Raw genomic sequence first — 16,298 nt, forward strand, 5'->3', positions numbered from 1 at the left:
AGTAGCGCAGTCTCAATCAATGGGTGGGAATCGGAAAGTTTCCCGATCCAATCTAGTGTCAGACAGGGCTGTCCTCTCTCACCGGTCTTGTTTGTTTGCTGTATTGAACCCTTTGCTGAGTCTATTAGGAAGGATGCGAGCATAAGAGGGGTGACAATCCCAGGCAGTGGAGGCACTCAGGTTAAAACCTCCCTGTACATGGATGACGTCGCCGTCTTCTGCTCGGATCCGCTGTCTGTGCGCAGACTGATGAGCATCTGTGACCAGTTCGAACTGGCCTCGGGAGCCAAAGTTAACCACGGCAAGAGCGAGGCCATGTTCTTTGGGAACTGGGCTGACCGATCCTTTGTCCCCTTCACCGTTAGGTCAGACTACCTGAAGGTGCTGGGGGTATGGTTTGGAAGGGCCGGGGCATGCACCAAAACCTGGGAGGAGCGAGTAGCCAAGGTACAACACAAGTTGAGCATGCGATCTCTCTCCATTGTGGGTAAGAACCTGGTCATCAGGTGCGAGGTGCTCACGTTGTTGCTGTACGTGACACAGGTCTGGCCCATACCCCACTCCTGCACTGTGGCGGTCACCCGAGCCATTTTCCGCTTCATCTGGGGATCTAAAATGGACCGGGTCCAGAGGGACACAATGTTCAAACCTCTGGATAAGGGCAGGAAAAATGTACCCAACGTGGCCCTCATCCTGATGACCACCTTCGTGTGTGGCTGCATCAAGCTGTGTGTAGACCTCCAGTACGCAAACTCCAAGTGTCACTACGTGCTGAGGTTCTATCTGTCCCCTGTGTTGCGAAGGATGGGCCTGGTCACATTGCCGCGGAACGCTCCATGGTGGGGAAGAGGCGGTTGCCCACCTCCTTCTGGAATGTGTCTTTGCAAAGCAGGTGTGGAAAGAGATGCAGTGGTTTTTTGTCGAGGTTCATCCCAAGCAGCTCTGTAACACTGGAGTCTGTGCTCTACGGGCTGTTCCCAGGGACGCACACCGAGACAAACATCAACTGCTGCTGGGGGACTATCAATTCGGTGAAAGACGCCCTTTGGTCTGCCCGAAACTTGCTGGTCTTCCAGCGCAGAGTTGTCCACGACTGAATGTTGCAGACTGGCACATTCCAAGATCCAGGACTACGTGCTGAGGGACGCACTAAATCTTGGGGCAGCCACAGCAAAAGCTCAATCGGGAAAGAGCACTGTGTAAGGTCCCCCACCAAGCTGAACTGAGGGGCTGGATCCATGGAAAACCCCTCGAACTGTATCGGGAAAATTTTGTCTGCTGTAAAATGTAAAAATGTATCTGGCACGACAATGAAATGGAAAGGTTTTGAGGCAACTCATGATTGTATTGAAGGAAACGGACTGCCCTTGCACTGTTTGTATTTTTGGACTTGGTGCTGTTTGAAACTGTTTGGTAATGTATTTTTTTTACAGATTTTTATGAATAAAGTATATTTTGGAAATTTAAAAAAAGCTGCTCCCATTCCACTTTGGCCAGATCTTGTTTTATCATATTAAAATCGGCCTTCCCCCTATTCAGTACCTTTATTTCCGGTCCATCTTTGTCCATTTCCATAACTACCTTAAATCGTACAGAGTTATGGTCACTATCCCTGAAATGCTCCCCCACTGACACTTCTATCACTAGTCTGGCTTCATTCCCTAAGATTAGGTCCAGTACCGCCCCTCCTCTTATAGGACTTTCTACGTACCGGCTCAAAAAGCTCTCCTGTATGCATTTTAAGAATTCCGCCCCCTTTAAGCCTTTTGCACTGAGACTATCCCAGTTGATATTGGGGAAGGTGAAATCCCTTACTATTATTACCCTATTATTTTACACTACTCTTTGTTCCCTGTCACTCAGCCATTTTCGTATCCATGCTGCTACTGTCCCTTTTATTCCATGAGCTACAAGTTTGTTCACAAGTCTGTTGTGTGGCACTGTATCAAACGCCTTTTGAAACACCATGTACACCACATCAACATCACTGCCCTCATCAACCCTCTCTGTTACCTCCTCAAAAAAAACTCCAGCAAGTTAGATAAACATGTTTTTCCCTTAACAAATCCATACTGGCTTTCCTTAATTAACCTGCATTTGTCCATATGACAATTCATTTTATCCCAAATTATTTTTTCCAAAGGTTTCCCCACCACCAAAGTTAATCTGACTGGCCTGTATTTGCTCAACTTATCTTTACACCCTTTTTTGAATAAGGGTGTAACTTTTGCAATTCTCCAGTCCTCTGCCACCACCCCCGAGTCTAAGGAAGACTGAACAAGTATGGCCAGTGCCTCCGTGATTTCCATCCTCACTTCCTTCAGTATCCTTGGATGCATTTCATCCAGTTCTAGTGTTTTATTCACTTATGTTTTATCATGTTGTTTTTTCTGAATGTGTACAAGTAGCACCATTCGGATAGTGGCGGGAAGTGACAGAATACAGGTCTATAATGTAGATGGAGCAACATGGTATGAAGTTTCATTAGGAATGGACAACCTCACCCTGAGGGCGACTTGCAAACAGAGTGACACAAGGTAATCACCTCTTGTATGTGCAGAGAGAAGAATGGTCATATAAAGTATACCAGCTCCATTAGTCGAGTTCAAGGAAAGCTCCACAGAGATGGGAGGGACTACATTGGGAACATTTTCGGAGATATTTCTGCCAATTTAAAATAGGTACATTTATGAGCGGGTTTAGCATTGTTATCTCTGGACCTTTCTGAGACAGATGTGGAACAGGCATCCACATCAACAGTGGTGCTGGATTTGTGCAACACATGAAACTGTCTAAAAGTTGGAAATTCACCAACCCTACCCCTCACCACCAATCCCTCCCCCCCCCCACCTCCCCCCCCACCCCCACCAATCCCTCCTCCCTCCATTACAGGTAAAGTTCTATTTGTGAATTAATTGTGGTGGGATTTGTGCTCCACATATTACTGAGTGTCTTACCTCATCCATGTCACTGGGGAAACTGCCATGTGGACTCTATTGTTTCTTAACAGAACGATGGGGAAAACATGACCCTTGCTCATTTCCTGCAGGGTTAAAAGCATGGCTGACAGAATCCTGCGATTGCTGCAGTTGCTGTGTGGTAAAAGATTTACCCCCTCTATAAACACAGCAGTTATCACAAAGTATTGTTGGGGTAATTGTGTACTGGTACGTGTAAATTAGAACCCGAAGAATGTTTTTTTGGCCAAATTGGGAAAATTTGGTTCATCAGTGAATTCGCCAAAACTGGTCCAATTGGTCACTTTGGCAATAATTTCAGTTATTCCTCCTTTCTGCATCTCTGTGGAAGTATTGATGATCAAATTTAGAAACTCTCCTTGTAATTTAACAAAAATGTCATTTTTTTTTGCAATGGGTTATGCCGTGCCTAGTACACTACGATTAAATTTAAGTTGGTGATTGGTGTTGCAAATTTTAAAATAGGAAGAGTAAGATAATTGTCACAACCTATATCAATATCCAATTTCGTCAAAATCAAATCCAATAGTCACAGCATCAAAGGGAAAATAGTGTACATTTTGAACAAATAATCAACAGGTTTATAGGGAAAAGACATCCGACAGATTGACTTACAAGCACAAAATTTATTTATAGACTTGTTACCAATACTTTATTACATTTAAAGGTCTCAAATATTCATTCATCCATATGAATAAAGAAGTCATGCACCCAACACATATCTTTCACACTCTAGCTATCAAAGTATCAAAAATAGTTTTTTTTTCATAATAATAGCAGTGATTTTGAATAGCTGGTTTTGAATCTAGAAATTTATCCTAATCTGTAAAATTCCTCACTTACAACCATTCAACTTTGTGCCCTTATAGGGACAGGCCATAAAAATACAGCACATCTTAGCAGCAGATTAATACATTATGTTCATTATTATCAAACAATATATTCTGCCTTACCATGAGAAGTTTCAAGTGATCTCTTCACTGGTAAAAAGTAACAAAACAATTTTTTAAAACTTACAAATTTGAAAAGACAAACAAAATAAATTGATACAATGATGATCAAGGCAAATTGGAATGTGTTTAGAAACAATGAATACATTTATGCTGCTAGTGCTGGGATACATCATCATTCTTTTTCATTTCCAAATGAGTATTTCCTGTTGCAAATTGGGGCTTTCTGAAAGAAAATGTAAAATATAAAAACCACTCAAGTGTGTGCTTGGTCCACTTTTTGGATAGATTTAAGAGGCAGATATGCAACAGACCTGAATATCTAACCGAGATCACAAGAGAATATTATTGTTCTGTTCCTGGGTTACTCTATCATACAAGTAGATATGCCCATAAGAAATAGGATTCTTGTCTGCTTACAGGAGCAACAGATGCCACTGACCCCAAGAAGACGTTGATGGCAGACACAATTTTTCAAGAATAGATCTGGTTTTAAATTATATATATTAAATGAAAAAAAAATCTACCACAAGGCAGCTTTATATGAAGAAGGTAATTCAGCTCATGGGATTGAGGGTAATAGACTGGCATGGATTGAAAATTGGTTGATATGGGTCTTTTTCCAAGTGGCAGGCAGTGACTAGTGGGGTACTGCAGGGATCAGTGCTTGGGCCCCACTATTCACAATATATATTAATTACTTGGGTGAGGGAACTAAACACAACATTTCCAAGTTTGCAGATGACGCAAAGCTGGGGGGGGAAAGTGAGCTGTGAGGAGGATGCAAAGAGGCTCCAATGTGATTTGGACAAGTTGGGTGAGTGGGCAAATACATGGCAGATGCAGCATAACGTGTATAAATGTGAGGTTATCCACCTTGGTTGTAAAAGCAGAAAGGCAGATTATCTGAATGGGTGATAGATTGGAAAAGGGGGAAGCTGCAACGAGACCTGGGTGTCCTTGTACACCAGTCGTTGAAAGCAAACATTCAGGTTCAGCAAGCAATTAGGAAGCCGAATGGTACATTGGCCTTCATTGCAACAGGATTTGAGTACAGGAGCAAGGACGTCTTACTGCAGTTACACAGGGCCTTGGTGAGACCACATCTGGAGTATTGTGTGCAGGTTTGGTCTCCTTATCCTCGGAAGGATGTTCTTGCCTTGGAGGGAGAGCAAAAAAGATTTACTAGGCTGATTCCTGGGATGGCAGGATTGACATATGAGGAGAGATTGGGTTGACTAGGCCTGTATTCACTAGAGTTTAGAAGAATGAGAGGGTATCTCATAGAAACCTATAAAATTCTCACAGGCCTAGACAGGCCAGATGCAGGGAGGATGTTCCCGATGGCTGGCGAGTCCAGAACCAGGGGTCACAGTCTCAGGATATGGGGTATGCCATTTAGAACCAAGATGAGGAGAAAAGTCTTCACTCAGAGGGTGATGAGCCTATGGAATTCCCTACCGCAGATGGCAGTGGAGGCCAAATCATTAAATACATTCAAGAAGGAGATAGATATATTTCTTAATGCCAAAAGGATCAAGGGATATGGGGAAAAAGCAGAAACAGAGTACTGGATTAGATGATCAGCCATGACCTTTTTTGAATGGCGGAGCAGCCCGAAGAGCCGAATGGCCTACTCCTGCTCCTATTTTCTATGTTTCTATGCTCACTTAACTACTAAAAGTAGTGAGAATGTGGAACCTGCTACTATGTGGAGCGATTGAGGTAAATAGCATAGATGTATTTTAGAGGAAACTAGATAAGCACATGAGGGGGGAAACATAGAAACATGTTGATAAGATGAGATAAAGTGGAATGGGAGGAGGCTCATTTGCAGCATAAACACTGGCATAGATCAATTTGAACAAGTGGTTTGTTTCTGTGCTGTAATTTCTATGGAATTCTGCAGAATAAATGGCAATGTTAAATCAATCACTTAGCACCATGTGGCAATAATTTGTTGGCTAATTGTATATGAACTAAATTTTCATCTGCAATTCTTGAACATTAATGTTACAGTAATACAAATAGAGATGCCAACACCAGAACAGGGCCATAAAACAACCCTTTAAATAATTTCCATTAAACAATTCGAACTTTTTTTTAAAGCGCACAACCTATATTTGCATTTTTGTGACAGTAGTGTATTGCAGGAAATACTGAAGTAAATGTTTAATTTGATCCAACACTTGGGTGTAGTTCTCTTTTCTGTGTAGTTGGTTACCAAGAAGGGTTTTCAATCATTAGTTCCCACAAGAATAAGTTCCACTGACTAAATTGTAAGAGATGATCAACAAAATCGTACCTGAGGGGAGTTACCGGTCATATCTAAAAAACATAATCAAGATAATCCAATAAGTTTTTATTCAAAATGTTTTCACATGTTGATAAACCAATACAAAAATGTTATTCAACTGTTGTGAAATCACCCTACCCAAAGTCATAGTAGCATTGATTTCATTGCGCTGTAATGTGTTGTAGGAGTAAATCTAATAGCATCTGCTGTTAGTTAGACTTACCCTTGCACACTTAGGTTGTTAAAGTTTTTGTGTGGTAAGAAGCTGAAGGTGCAACCTGAATGGTTAAGGGTATACACAGTTTGTCCTATTCATTCAGATTTTGAAATTAAAAGTGAAAGGACGGAGAAGGAAATGTAAATTAGAGTCCGTGAATTCAATGTCAAATCAGGTGCAGAAAGAGAAATAAACAGAGGGAAAGAAAGATTGGGTTACGAGAGGTAGAAAAAAATAAAAAAATACATTTTAAAAACATCAACAATTAAAACCTGAAGGAATGAGACATCACAGTGTAATAGTTAATTTTCAGTGCCGGAGAACTTGTTCAGAGTAATGAACATTTATCTAATTGTTAAATGATACTTCGACTGAAATGAACAAGATGTAAATTCCTGTGGTGAGTTTCGTTCATATCAATTCAGCAAATACAATAGTGAACCAGACAGTGAGATGCCATTTTTCTGAATTTAATGATGAAACGACAGAACTTGGACAGCAATTTTGGATTTCCATAATTAACCAGGCATCTGACCTAGTCTGTAGTTGCTGCTGCATTTGTGTATAAATAATAGTGAGTGTCATTAGACTTACCATTACCTGAACTAATGATGAGCAGTTTTTAAAATGTCAAAATCCAGCTTTATTTTGTAAATTAAATAATGTGGTGGTAGAGGATTATGTTTGTTTTTTATTTGTTAATTAATCCTCAAATTCACAAATGTTGCAACAAAGTCTTCAAATCTATCTCCATATTAAAACTGCCTCTTTCTGTTCAGTGTGTCTGTTGCTATCACTGTCAGCCAACGAGTTGGTGGTGGGACGTGATGAATGGCAGAAGTCACAGCCAACAGTCTATTTTACAACAAACTGAGTTTACTTATCCAGCAAATAGTCCATTTAAACAGCGCACTCTATGACTATTTAAAAAGTCTTTATGAATCACAGCAAACAGAACTCATGACCAAAACTATAGAAATGTTGATAAAACAGGGTGAATTCTGCAGCAAAATGCAGTGAGTGGATGGTAGCAATATAGTCCAAGCTCTGTGTGTAAAATCAATCCCAGTCACTTAAAGCAGCGATTCCAGTGTCCTAGGCATGATTGACAGGGAAATAGTGATGTCACTATATGCAGCCCATTCTGTTGGTTGCCATCCACCAAATAGTATTTTAATAGCAAGGAACTTATGTAAAACTTGTATAAACCACTGGCTCGGCCACAACTGGGTATCACACTTTAGGAAGGATGTGAAAGTGTTAGAGAGGTTGCAGAAAAGATTAACAAGAATGGTTCCAGGGATGACGAACTTCAGTTATGTCAGTGGAATGGAGAAGTTGGGACCGTTTTCCTTGGAGGAGAAGAGGTTAAGAGGAGATTTGATTGAGGTATTCAAAATCATGAGGGGTCTGGACAGGGTAGGTAGAGAGAAACTGTTCCCATTGTTGAAAGAATCAAGAACCAAAGGGCACAAATTTAAGTAATTGGCAAAAGAAGCAATGGCGACATGAGGAAAAACGTTTTCACGCAGCGAGTGGTTAGGATCTGGAATGCATTGCCTGAGAATGTGGTGGAGGCAGGTTCAATTGAGGCATTTGAGAGGGAATTGGATTATTATCTGAAAAGGAAGAAGTGCAGGGCTATGGGGAGAAGGCAGGAGAGTGGCACTCAGTGAATTGCAGCTTTAGAGAGCCAGCACAGACACAATGGGCCAAATGGCCTCATTCTGTGCTGTAACCATTCTATGATTCAATAATTGTGAAGGCAGTCAGTATTGCAAATAAATATACGGCATCTGCCCGCACCTGTGAAGAGAGGCAAGTTTCCATAAAACAGCCGGAATTTTACGTTGTGTGGAAGGTCCCACCTACCAGCCATAAAGTTGGGGGCGAGCTTGCTTCCGCCAAACTGAGGGAGCCACGCTGGGATATTTTGCTTCCCAGGCCCTTAATTGGCCTTGGGCAGGACTTGCACCTCCTTGAGGCAGGTCAGAAAGCAATTCCCATAGGTAACAGCGGTACAGTAAATTACTCTTTCCAGTCACCAATGATTCTCGCATCGGTGCCTCCAGCTTTTTAAAGACGTGAAACAGAAGGCAACTGAGTGCCGCACGCCGAATTTGAGATTATGAACACCTGGTAAGATTGCTATTAATTACATTCAGATGTATGCTAAAGAGTCTTTAACATATGTAAATACCAATCTTTAAAAAGCATGAGGCACCGATGCGAGAGTCATTGGTGACTCGAAAGAGTAATTTATTGTACCGCTGTTATCTAGGGGAATTGCTTTCTGACCAGTATAATTAAGCACAGTAAAAGCAGAGAAGGCTGGAAATACTCAGCAGGTCTGGCAGCATCTGTGCAGAGAAACAGAGTTAACGTTGCAGGTCGATGGCCTTTCATCAGTTCTGAAACATTAACTCGTGGTGGTGTGGAAGTGCCCCCACAGCAATTTGCCACCTCTGACAGAATCGGAACGCAGCATTACAGCATCAAGTTCCATGGTGGAAGACTCCACGTAGATTCGCTGCCCCCTGTTCCCCACCCGCCATCACCTAAAAACCCGCCTTCCAGAGGAGCATAAAATTCAGCCCACAATGTGGAGAGAGATAAAATTCCCCACAATGTCTCATTTGCATTCCATTGTCTTAACTGCACTCATGCATTTTTGATCACAATTAATTCCTTTAAAGCTATAGCAATAATTATGAGTATAAAACAAAATGATCTCTTTGCTTTAGTTCCAGGAGTAAATGTAAACATTTGACTAACAATGGTTTTTAAATAATTGTGATTTAACCACACAAGAAAACCTGAAAAATTAACATTTAAGTTGTATTTGCTAGAACTGCTTTGATTTTAACTGGAGAAAACCTGAAGCTTGAAAAGACTGAATTAACTCCTTGCAGATGATTTCTATTCACTTAATTATTCTACTAAGTGATATTTGCCTCGTAAAATCACTGTTGTAAATGAATTGGATTACTTTTGTCTTGCAGAAAGCTGTCTTGTCATCTGACATTTTCCATCTTTCAGAAGACTAAAGACATAGCAGGAATCCTCAACAGGATAACTTCTTCATGTTTTCTTTTAAGCAGCTGATAAATGTTCTCATCATTCCTTTAATTGATATGCTTCCAATGAAAACATCCTCTACAAATAGTACCACACAATGAAATAACAGATTACTGGACAGTGTCTTTGCATTTTTCCGTGGTTTATGCTAATATGAGCAATAGCACTTACCAATTCTACCATGGGAAGTATTTCATGAGGAACACAATGATTGTAACTAGAACTGCCGTCACAAAGACCGGGACTGTCCAATGGTTTCTTTTACCTAAAATAAATTTATAGAGGCTGTAGAGAATGTTTGACATGTAATGTAAATGTACATTGTAAATATAACCTGTAAAGGCAAGTGTAGTGAGATACCTCATGTACTGTATTGAAAGAAAGTGATCTGTATTGCACTTTATATAATATCAAACTTAACTGTTATGCACTGTATTTTTACAAATGTAAGTATATTTTTGGAAAAGAAATAAAATACATTTATACAATGTTATGAAACCGAAGGAGACCCTCTAGCGCATCATGCTCGTGCCAGCAATGAGAGAACTACCAACTTGGTCTGTTTCCCTGTCCTTTTCCCATATCCTTTTCAAAGTTTTGGTCAAACATGCATCCACTTCTCTTTTTAAAAGCCATCCTGGATTCTGCTTCCATCACTGTTTCTGGTGGGGATTCCATATCCTGAAAACCCACAGCCAAACAGAGCTTCTACCTCTCCCTCTACTCTGTTGGTGATGAATTTATGTCCTTCCTGATGAATGGAAATAGTTATGCCTGATTTCACATCAAAACCCACCATAATTTTGAACTATTCTGCCAAATCATCTTTAGCTTTCTATGTTCTAAACAAAACTCCAGATTTTCTTCCAGTGTGACCTAGAGCTGTGTGTAAGTAGGAATTCAGTAATGGACAATTGCTGGCTGAAAAAAAAATCCCCAACAGGATAACCTCTTCATGTTTTCTTTTAATCAGCTGATAAATGATTTCCAGATTTTCTTGCTTGGTTTCATAATTAAAAGCTCTCATTCCTGATATCCTTGCCTACTGCACTCTCTCTGTGCCCTTGACACCATTCCTAAAGCAAGATGTACAAATTGGACACAATATTGAAACTTTGGTTTAAACAATGACTTAAATCGGTCTAAAATTCTACATTCAAGAAAGAGTTAGATATAGTTCTTAGAGCTAAAGGGATCAAGGGATATGGGGAGAAAGCAGGAACAGGTTACTGAGTTTGGATGATCAGCCATGATCGTACTGAATGGCAGAGCAGGCTCGAAGGGCCGAATGGCCTACTCCTGCTCCTATTTTTCTATGTTTCTGTTTTTTTACATTTAAGTTTTTTTTTGTATGCTTCTAAAATTATCTCGTTGCTTTCCTACTCTATACGTAGAATTATAAAATCCAGGAGACCATATGCTTTTTCTTATAAAAATAGCTTCATCAACGTCCTCCATTCTTAAAAGGTAACTATCTTCCTTGTTTTTGTGTTGTTTGCAAATGTTGACATTGTGCTGCCTATATTCAAGCCAACTGTGCCTCCAGTCTGAAAAACATATTAATCACGACTTTCCATTTTATATCCTTTATCCAACTAGAGTGGTGATATTAGGCAATTTAATCATCTAAATATTGATTGGGGTGATGTAAGAGTAAAGAGAAAGGAGAGGGAGGAATTTCTGAAATGTGTTTAGGAGAACTTCCTTGACCAGTATGTTCTCGGTCCATCTAGGAAGGAAGCATTGCTGGATCTGGTGCTGGGGAATGAGGTCTGTGGGGGGCACTTGGGTAAAAGTGATCATCGTATCGCATGGTTTAGATTAACAATAGAGAAGAGCAAGGAACAATTTAAAGTGGAACTTTTAAACTGGAAGAGGGATAACTTCAATGGGACGAGAGGGGATCCAGCCAGGGTAAAATGGAACCAAAGACTGGTGGGAAAAACTGTAATGGGGTGATAGGTGATCTTTAGGGAGGAAATGTTTCAGGTACATTCTAACAAGGGCGAAAGTTGGAGGAAACAAAGCCAGGGCTCCTTCTCTGACAAGGGAGATAGAGAATATGATGAAACAAAAAAAGAGGATGTGCGATACATATCAAGTGAATTCTTCAAGTGTGAACCAGGCCACATACAATAAGTTGGGAGGGGCAGTGAAGACAAAAATATGACTAGCAAAGAGAGAATATGGGAATAGAATGGCAGTTAACATAAAAGGGAATCCAAAAGTCTTCTATTGTCATGTAAATAGTAAGTTGGTAGTAAGAGGTGGGGTGGGGCTTATTAGAGACAAAGAGGGTGAGATATGCTTCAAGATGCAGGGCAAGGCTAGAATATTCAATAAGTACTTTGTATCCGTGTTTACTAAGGAAGAGGATGCTGACAAAATATCAGTCGAAGCGGAGCTGGTAGACATCATGGATGAGGTGAAAATTGATAGGCAGGATGTACTGGAAAGGCTGGCTATGCTTAGAGTGGATAAGTCACCTGGTCTGGATGGCTTGCATCCCAGATTGCTAAAGGAAACAGTAGATATGGGGGAGATGCCAAAGAATTGGAGAATGGCAAATGTGACACCTTTATTCAAAAAATTGTGTAAGGACAGTTTAAAATTAATGGTGGGTAAGGTATTCGAAACAATAATCAGGGGGGAAAAAATCAACATGCACTTGGAGAGGTTTGAGTTAATTAGGCAGGGCCAGCAGATCATGCTTAATTAATCTAATTGATTTTTTTGATTAAATAACAGAGAAGGTTGATGAAGAAAAAGCAATAGATTTTGTCCGTATGGATTTTAAGAAATAAAAACAGGAAGTGCTGGAAACACTCAGCAGGTCAGGTAGCGTCTGTAGTTTGTGATAATGCAACCACTAGGTGGCGCAGTACTTGCACATGAACAAATGCTACCTCATGCACAGAAACGTAGCTGTCTGTGACATTACTGGCAGCTGCCATTAGTAAAGATGGCGCGCTCAATTGATCACAAAAACAAAAACAAATGAAACCCAAATGCCCATAGTGGTTGTGATCGCTGCCTCCATTCGACCCCTAAGAGTACGCGCTCCCTCCTGCCAAATTCTCTTCGCTACTGCCTCCCCCGCCTGTCTGTTCGCTGCTTGATCCCCGCCTCGACACTTTTTCCCCCTTGGCCCCTCACTTCACCCCCTGTCCCCCCACCTGTGGGCCACTCACTCCCAGCCTCGCCACTTCCTTCCCTCTGCTCCCCCCCCACTTCTGCTTCCCACTCCATCCCACTCGCAATCACCCTCCCTTCCTCTGCCGATCTTGTCACTCTCTCTCTCCCGCTTTCCCTGTGTGAGAAAGAAAGGCGGCGATCGCGGGAGGGAGTGGCAGCCAGAAGCGGGAGGGAACAGGGAGGAGAGCAAAGGGGAGGAAGCGGTGAGGCAGGGAGCAAGTGGCCCACAGATAGGTGAAGGGGCAAAGCGGGGAGCAAGGGCCGAGGGGCTGAAATGGCAAGGTGAGCAGACGTTGCATTACACAATGACATTTTTGTGCACACGCACGAATTCATCCTGGCAAGCTGAGTGCAGACGTAGGCTGTGCATGCGCAGCAGCATACTGACAGCAAGAGTCCTTTCTCCGCACATGCGAAGCAGGGAGCGCTCTGATGACAGCGGCGCTGGGCTGCGGTCACATGGTTTGCTTTTATTTTCGGATTTTACAAAAGCCTTTGACAAAGTACCAAATAAAAGGCTGGTTAACAAAATTGAGGCTCATACAATAGGAGGGTCAGTTTCAGCTTTGATAAAACAATTGGCATAAAAGCAGAAAACACCGAGTCATGGTAAGGGGTTGTTTTTCAGATTGAAGGATGGTAAATAGCGGGGTTCCCCAAGGATCTGTGCTAGGACCACTGCTTTTTACAAATAAATGACTTGGATCTTGGAATACAGAGTAAAATTTCAAAATTTGCTGAGGATATCAACTTGCATGTGTGGCAGAGAATAACGATGATACCAATCAACTAAAACAGGACATAGATAGGCTAGCAGAATGGGCAGACAAGTGGCAGAAGGCATTTAATAGAAAGAAATGAGAGGTGATGTATTTCGGCAAGAGGTTTAAGGAGAGGTAATATGGACTAAGTAGTACAGTTCTAAAGAGTATACAGGGAGAGAGGGACCTGGGGGCTCATGTGCATGGATCTTTGAAGGTGGCAGAATATATTAAGAGAGTAGTTTGCAAAGCATATGGGATGTTGGGCTTCATAAATGGAGGTATTGAGTACAAAAGCAGGGAAGTTATGCTGAACCTTTATAAAGCTCTATTTAGTTCCCAACGAGAGTACTGCATCCAGGTCTGGTCATCACACTTTAGGAAGGATGTGAGGATCCTTGAGATGGTGCAGAGGAGATTTACCAGAATACTTACAGGGATAAGAGACTGTAGCTACAAGGTTAGGTTGGAGAAGCTGGGATTGTTCTCCTTGGTGCAAAGGAGGTTGACAGTAGATTTGATGGAGGTGTACAAGATTTTGACAGGTTTGGATAGGGTAGACAAATAAATTGTGAGGATAGGCTGAATATTGGTATAAAAAAAATCTAAAGATGGCTGGACGGTATGTAAAGGAAATCTGGCTACAATAGGCAGAAGCTATGCCAAGTCACAAGGAGAGGATTCACAGCTTCAGTAACAACAGGGCCTTGCAAAAAACTTTTGTAAATCCACAGCTCAACTATGGAAAAGGGAAAAGGTATCTCAATCCTCTGGCTCTAGACATTGTAATACATTCTACACAGGTCTGTCAATTTTCCCTTTCGCAGACCTGCCAAACTGACCTGTGAAACATTACAAATAAATATTTAGACAAAAGATTTTATAATTGGATGCACATCATACTTGGAAAATTACATTTCAAAAGATTGATGTGCAGTATGTTTGCAGCTAAATTGAGATTAACCAAAATAGTCCAGGGAAAGATTCTTGGGCAAAGTCAACATCAACATCTTTTGGAGCATGGATTTCATCAGTTAAGACTTGGGTTGAAATCACACCAATCTGCCATGTCATATAAAATATTCTGTACTTTCAAATTAAAGTAACAAATATGCAGAAGTATAAAATGGAACATTACAAGGGAATGCACCGAACAAAGCAGTAATCTGATCTGCGTCCAGAGCTGGGCTGGTGGAGCTTGAACAGCTTTGTAGACTAACAGCTGGTGTTCAATGTAGATGCACAAACAGTGCTCAGTAAATAGGGAGCAGCTGAGAATTGAATCACAGCCATGTTAAGATTGATAGTTTAGATAAAATGATGTATGTGAAAAAAATTACACTTTTTTTAATACTGATTGTACATTGCTTTAAATCATGTAAGTAAATTCTCCCCTTGTTTCTGGAGGCATTAATTTACCATTTGTTTTATTTTGAACAGTTTACATTTCTACCTCAAATGCATTGAGTTTTGAAATTGTTGTTGCATAGGAACAGGTGTAGGATATTTAGCCCCTCAAGTCTGTTCTGCCATTAAATGAGATTGTGGATTATCTGTGATTTAACTCCATAGACCCACCTTTGCCCAATATCCCTTAATACCTTTGGTTACGGAAATATTTCAACCACAGATTTAAAATTAGCAACTGACCTCGCACCAACTGCTATTTGCAGAAGAAAGTTCCAAACACCTAACATCCTTTGCGTGTAGAAGTGTTTCTTAACTTCACCCCTGAAAGGCCAGTCTCTAATTTATATACTATGTCACCTATTCCTAGATTCCCCAACCAGTAGAAATAGTTGTTCTCTATCTACCCTATCAGTTCCCCTTAATATCTTGAAAATTTAAAGAACAGATCAGCAGCTCTGAAAATGAAGTACTTGATATTTAAATGGATATATGAACTCCTTTATTCCCCAGCTGCTGTTGCATAATACTGGGCCAGTTGTGCAGATACACCCACAAATAATTAGTATAAATTTTAACATATTAACTAATTAATGAGATTTGGAAAACTTGTGGATCAGGCAATAACAGGCTGGAATTTTCTCCATCATCCCACAGCAGATGGGCACTCCATCTCTTGGCAAGATGAATATTCTCTGTAATCCCCACTGACAGATGTTGGCAGATTTAGCAGTTGTATAAGACATGGATAAAGAGGAATGTAAGTTATCATCATTCCATATTCTCAGCTGAACTCCTGTGATGGAAAACTAAAAAACAGGACTTACATTTATATAGTGGCACAGTGGCGCAGTGGTTAGCACTGCAGCCTCACAGCTCCAGCGATCCGGGTTCAATTCTGGGTACTGCCTGTGTGGAGTTTGCAAGTTCTCCCTGTGTCTGCGTGGGTTTCCTCCGGGTGCTCCCGTTTCCTTCCACAAGCCAAAAGACTTGCAGGTTGTTAGGTAAATTGGCCATTATAAATTGCCACTAGTATAGGTAGGTGGTAGGGAAATATCGGGACAGGTGGGGATGTTTGGTAGGAATATGGGATTAGTGTAGGATTAGTATAAATGGGTGGTTGATGGTCGGCACAGACTCGGTGGGCCGAAGGGCCTGTTTCAGTGCTGTATCTCTAAAACTAAAAACTAAACTGACCTCTGGATGTCTCAAAGCACTTTACTGCCATTGAAGTAGTTTTGAAATGAAGCCAATGTTGTAATGTAGGAAATGCAGCAGCCAATTTGTGCACAGCAATCTCCCACAAAGAGCAATGTGATAATGACCAGATAATCTGTTTTGTGATGTTGATTGAGGAATACATTTTGGCCAGAACACCAGGGCTAACTCCCCTGCTCTTCTTCAAAATAGTGGCAT

This window comes from Heterodontus francisci, chromosome 11 (genome assembly GCF_036365525.1).
Source record: "Heterodontus francisci isolate sHetFra1 chromosome 11, sHetFra1.hap1, whole genome shotgun sequence".
NCBI lineage: Eukaryota > Metazoa > Chordata > Chondrichthyes > Heterodontiformes > Heterodontidae > Heterodontus > Heterodontus francisci.